The sequence below is a fragment of the Arvicanthis niloticus genome, chromosome 20, assembly GCF_011762505.2.
Source record: "Arvicanthis niloticus isolate mArvNil1 chromosome 20, mArvNil1.pat.X, whole genome shotgun sequence".
NCBI classification, from domain to species: Eukaryota; Metazoa; Chordata; class Mammalia; order Rodentia; family Muridae; genus Arvicanthis; species Arvicanthis niloticus.
The window spans coordinates 45,759,089-45,765,088 of NC_047677.1; the positions used below are offsets into that span (position 1 = coordinate 45,759,089).

Genomic DNA, 6,000 nt, shown 5'->3' on the forward strand with positions numbered 1-6,000 from the left:
ACCAGACTAAGATAGGTAATGGAACTGGCTATTGCAGTTATTTGACTACAGTCAAACATTTGAGATGTTTTGTTGACAATTTAATATTGAAATTCCTTATTATCCTCAAAATTGTAAAAGAGAGGTTATGAGACTTTAATATCTTTATAACTCTCTGAGTGTGGGAAAAACAGCTATTGGTGCTTCTTCCCTGATTTTACAAATACTCTAAAAGGTTGGCTTTTTAAACTAAAAAGGGGGGGAGAATTATACCCTCCAAGATCACCAAAAGCACATCTTGCTTTTGTGTTATTTGTCTTAAATTTTCTGCAAACTGATGTTAAAGGTCAGTCTGCAGCAGATTGCCACTGGCATCCAGTCACTTCCAGGGTCTAATGGAGAGACCCCCTAACTAATTCTTGGAATGGTCCTGACCCTGTTTTAATTTGGGGTCGTGGATCAGTCTGTATTTTTTCAGAAAAAGAAAATGGAGCCCGATGGCTGCCTGAAAGATTGGTCCGTCAAGTAGACACAGATCTTGAGCCTAATAATTATGATTCTGATAATGAAGAATCTGATGACAAAATTTAGTCAGACACATTATCATGTGTTAGCCATGGAGGACCCAAGACTCTAGATAAGGTTGTTACTCTATCCAGGGTGTTCCCAAGTCTCATCTCCATCCAACCTAAAAGAGGGGGCTTCCGCCCCTAGACCAAGCAGAGAGGGGCCACCCAGAACCCCTCTGTCTGGCAATCTGAATTCTTGCTAAGGCTGCGAGGCTAAGCACTGCAAGGGAATATAAATAAAAGTTAAAAATATGTTTCTGGGTTCCCTGAGGGACAAGCCTGACTGCATAGGGGTTGATGTCGAAAGTATCCCCTCTCCAGGAAAAAGACATCAGGACGGGTATGACCTTCAGGCCTTACTGGACAACGACAGGAGGACTGGAGCCATTACAAGGTTCCCTTTAATTACTGGAGGTCAGGCCTCTATCCCCGCCTGGGTAAGATGAGAATTGCCACGGTCCTTCTATACTTGGAAAAGAGAGGAGACTTCAGGGACAGCCCTGCTTAACTCTGAAGGCCTAAAATCAGCTATAAGCCTAAAATTCAGCAATAGGCCTGGCTTATTTGCCCGCTCAAAGTCTTAGGTCTCCATGGAAAAACACTGAAACAGAGGGCTATAAAGTATTGTAAACAGACAGCTTTTGTTGAAATCTACCAGCCTGAGTAGTCATAGACTTTGTGTCTGATCCCTGTCAACCAGCAGTTGGATGAGATACTAAAACAGTTCCATTTTCAACCTTATTTCCTACTCGGCTTGGATAATTATATTGCTGTTAACGTTTGAACCTTGTGTCTCAAGCAGATAAGTTGCCTTCACACAAAGATCTCTCCCAACAAGCCCGGCTACTCGGTACCTCAGATGGGATGAAGTCGTGTACCCCACACAGCTGCTTCTACTGGACCCGTTCCTCCTGACCTATCCTCAGATGGGCTCCATAAACCCTGGACAGCAGGACACAGCCGACTCTCCTGCATCCTCCATACTCATTCTTCTAGGTTCCCCCTAGAGATACGTCGCCCCCAATGTCAGCAGGAAGTAGCCAGATATCACGACGACGACCCTATTCCTGTTTCACCTCTCTCTTTTCTTTTTAAGTTAACTAAAACGGGGGAAACTGTACCTTCCCCCCCACCATGAGCAAGCCTGAAGAGACCTTGGTTACCACAACAAGGTCAAGTGACGGGATCTAGGTGGAGCTACCCACCTTGGCTGCCCGGAACACAGAAGCGGAACTGCCCCTGGGGCTTGCCCTAAGACATCTCCGGCCATGACCTGGAATGGACTATGGATTATCCCACCCATCTGGAACCAGGAGGGGTTGTGGGTTGGGTCTTCCCCTTTAAATTGAGAGCTGAACATTAAAGCTTTGGGCCTTGATCAGAGAACTTTGTCTTGGCCTCATCTCTTCTCGCCCTCCTTCCCCTTTCATTCCCAGCCCCCCTTTCAGGTGAATCCAGTTGACTTGTGGCCGCGGGCGGCTACATGTCACTAATCCCAAACGCAGGTCCTCTGCAAGAGCAGCAAGTGCTCTTAACCACTGAACAACCTCTCCATTCCTTACGATGCCATTTATATTTTAAAGATTTATTTTATTTATTTTCTGTATATGAGTACACTGTAGCTGTCTTCAGATACACCAGAAGAAGGCATCAGAGCCCATTACAGATGGTCGTGAGCCACCATGTGGGTGCTGGGAATTGAACTCAGAACCTCTGGAAGAGCAGTCAGTGCTCTTAACCGTGAGCCATCTCACCAGCCCCCATTTATATTTTAAAAGATTTATTTATTTATTTTATGTATGAGTACCCTTGTAGCTATCTTCAGACACACCAGAAAAGGGCGTCAGATCCCATTACAGATGATTGTGAGCCACTGTATGGGTGCTGGGAATCGAACTCGTAACCATTGGAAGAACAGCCAGTGCTCTTAACCGCTGGGCTATCTCTCCAGCCCCACAATGCCAGTTTGAGGTCACGCTGAGGACACAGAGTGGCCAAGGTCTCTACCAACTGAACAGCATCCTTAGACCCGCTTGCATTTTTGTCATAAAAAACTTAGAACATACACTGGAGTAGACAGAATAGAATAATTCACCCCCATGAGCCCTTGAGCTCACACCCAAGTTCAGTCCCTAGCCAGTCCCAGCCTGTGTATGATTCTCTCCGTTTCCCATCTGTGTCCTGATTAAGCAAACCCAAAGGCCAGATGACATTATCTCTGTATGTATCTAAAAGCCAAGGGGACTCCTAGGTATCAACACACACCCATGTAAATGGACACATTTACATGTGTGTCTACACAATTACTATAGTAATATTGTTTTATTGACATGGATGTCTACACAATTACTATTGTGTAGACATCCATGTCAATAAAACAATATATAAAACAATATATAAAACTATAGTAATATTGTTTTATTGACATGGATGTTTATACAGGTGTGCATACCTATGAAACAAGGTTGCCACTGTTGAATCTCAAGAGATTGGCAACAATCTCTCTGTGTAACTGAGTATCCATTCAGTAAGCACAGGGCCAATAACAATTAACAAAAAGCATATGTGGGGGGAGGGGCGGGGCGGGACATTGAGGTACAGCTTGACACCCTGAGTTCCGTTCCTAGAACCCACCCATGGTGGAAGGAGAGAATTGGTTCCTCAATGTTGTCCTCTGACCGCCACCTGTATACCATGGAATATGTGTACATGCATACATACATGCATATGTACACACAAGAGGGTTGTTTTTTTTTTTAAAAAAGCCCTCTTGCTGCTCCCTGAGATGCTCCCTGGAACTGATAGTCACCAAGGGAGTGAGTGTTACTTTCTTTAAAGATGTAGCCAGTGACAAGCTGTCCACCCTCCAGTGAGTTCTCACTTCTGCTCCCACAAGCTACCCTAATTAAGCTCGGTGGGTCACATATATTCCTGAGATCCTAGTACTCAGGGGTTCAAGGTTATCCTTGGCTACATAGTCAGTTGAGGCCAGCCTGGGCTACATGAGACCCTATCTCCAAAAAACAGTAACAGAACAGAAAAATCCAGGTACAAGTCTGTTCCAAGGCGATGCCCTACCTTGCTCCAGAGCTCACTGTCTTGTTTTTGGGTGGTTGTCGAGGACACAGGCTTCTGCCTCACCGGGGCCCCCTTGCCCACAGGCAATCCCCTGCCTTGGGATGGGGCAGTATTTTTGTCACAAATTGAAGAGTCTGGGTCACTTTGATCCTTAAGGGTACTCCTTCCTCTGGGCACTCCTGGTCTTGGGGAGACCCCTCTTTGTTAGGGTTCATTCTCAGCCTCAGCAATGTGTGGCAGGACTTGGGCACTGATGTTCCCAGCCCTGTACCTCATTGTTTCCCCCGTCCCCCACATCCCAGAAGCCTGTGGGATAGAATGAACTGACATCATTCCCTCAGTCCAGAAAGACTGCCTCGTTGCTCAGTGAGGGCGGTGAGCTTCCAGAGAAGGCACCTGCCTGAAGGGTAGACAGCCTAGGAGGGCTCAGGGTGTGTATTCTAGTCCCCTCTTCCACCCTAACCCTGCGGTCAACCTCAGCTAGGCATACAGCAACCTGCAAAAAGACAGACTGACCCCAACAACCAGCGCAGCCAGCTCTCTCTGGCTTCAGCTCCATTGTTATCCCCCAAGGCCTCACCTTCTGCACTATGGGAGGCCCTGGGGGCTGGGCGGGCCTGGTTGGTCACGTGCAGGCAGAGGACCAGTTATGGCCATTGCTAGTGTGGGCGCCCAGGCGACCAGTCCCTGGCTGTTCAGGGAAGAAGAGGGGCGGGGAAAATTCCAGCCTATTTAATAAGTCTGTCTGAAGCTCACCCTGCCCGCCCCTCCCCCAGACAGACAGGCTATTTCTATTTGTTTCTTTGCCAGAATCTATTCCACCATTAGCTCAGGTTTTCCTGCGGAAGGGCTTGCAGCTGGGTGTCCCCTCAGCAGGCCAAAAGGTCCCTTTACCTTCCTGATGTCTCCCGCCTTTCCTAGGAACTTGCCTATGTTCTTTCTGGCTGCTGAGAGGCTGAGTGTTCCCGTCTTTTACTGTTAATCTGAGCAATGTCATTATTGGTTAGACAGCCGCGTGAGACCAAAGATGGGTGAAGCCCCTGAGTCAGGGCCGTGGCTTGGTGGAGGGCCCACTCTAGTCTCTGCAAGGACACAAAGCCAGAATGACCGCAAAGTACGTGGGCCGGCCTGACTTGACACCTGCAGCGCGAGTCAGTGGGCCACGTAAACAGCCTTTTACTCTTCCGCGTGCTAACTATCCAGTTTCAAAGCTGAGAGTTGGCAGGGACCTGGCGAGGCTGTCGCCAGATCCTCAGGAAGGCCTCAAGGTCATAAGAGGTGGCGCCTGGGCTGGCTGGAGGCCAGGCCTGGGCCTGGGGAATCACGTAGTGGGGCCAGACTGACAGAGACAATATGGAGCCTAAGAAAAGGGGGGAAGTAGAGAGGATTGTTTTTCCACGGGAGGAACCAGCCTGGAGAAGGCGGTGCCAGATGGGATCCCAGGGGAGGGTCCAGGCAGTGCCTGAGAAGGTCCCTGAGTTCCACACAGGGCCAGCCCTTGGGCCCATCAGGCCCATCTTGGGTTTCTCTGTATTTCAAGGCCCTGACTGCTTTAGCCCTTAACAGCTCAAGAAGAAATGGCTTGGAGAGGAGTGGCCAGGCTTTCAAGTGACAAAAGAACCTCTTGTTCCTGCCTGTCCGGCTACTCCGCCCACTGTTGCTATGTTGCTAGTGCGTTCTCTCTCTCTCTCTCTCTCTCTCTCTCTCTCTCTCTCTCTCTCTCTCTCTCTCTCTCTCTCCCTCCCTCCCTCCCTCCCTCTCCCTCCCTCCCTCCCTCCCTCTCCCTCCCATTCTCCCTCCCTCTCCCTCTCCTCTCTCTGCTACCCGCCCCCTTTCCAGGCTGCCCCCCTCCGCACTCCCGCGAGAGCACAACAGTAAGCAGAGAGTCCTCCCTCAGCCTGGCCCTGTTTTCCTTCCCACGTTCCTGTTGAGTGCTTGTGTGAGGACCTTCAGGGAGAGCCGTTAGATAAGCAAGCGCGACCATTTCTGGATCACAGCTCAGGGGTATGGAGCTTGCCTACCTTTCAAGAGGCCCTGGGCTTTAACGTCACTAGGAACTTTTCAAGTTTACAAAAGGACACTCACCTGTGGATTTAGTCCTCATAAAATCCCGAGAGGGTGGACATAGCTCATTTCTCCCTGTCCCCTGAGGCTAGGACAGAGCCTGCAGCAAAGAGCAAAGGCACCACAGAGCTCTCCCAGAAGGGGACAAAAAGGACTACCAGGGTTTGCTTCCCCTCCACCCCCCTCACTTTCTACCTCCAACCTAGGGTTGGGATGGGAAGTCACAGGTGACTTTTAAACCAAAAAACCAAGGACAGCATCCATCCCCAGACCCTCAGGTCAATCACCAGGTGCAAGCATTTCACAATCC

General features: G+C 49.2%; 1 protein-coding gene across 3 annotated transcripts in view; it reads right to left on the bottom strand.

Annotated features, from left to right (window-relative positions):
• Fgd2 (FYVE, RhoGEF and PH domain containing 2) overlaps positions 1–4,196 on the bottom strand; it is a 28,579-nt gene extending 24,383 nt beyond the window's left edge. Inside the window, exon 1 of one of the 3 annotated variants that reach the window (XM_076917167.1) lies at positions 4,143–4,196. The gene's annotated coding sequence lies outside the window, so the exon portion shown is untranslated. The remainder of the gene's footprint in view (positions 1–4,142) is intronic. The other 2 variants (XM_076917165.1, XM_076917166.1) reach the window with 2 other exon arrangements.
• Between the last annotated feature and the right edge of the window lie 1,804 nt (positions 4,197–6,000).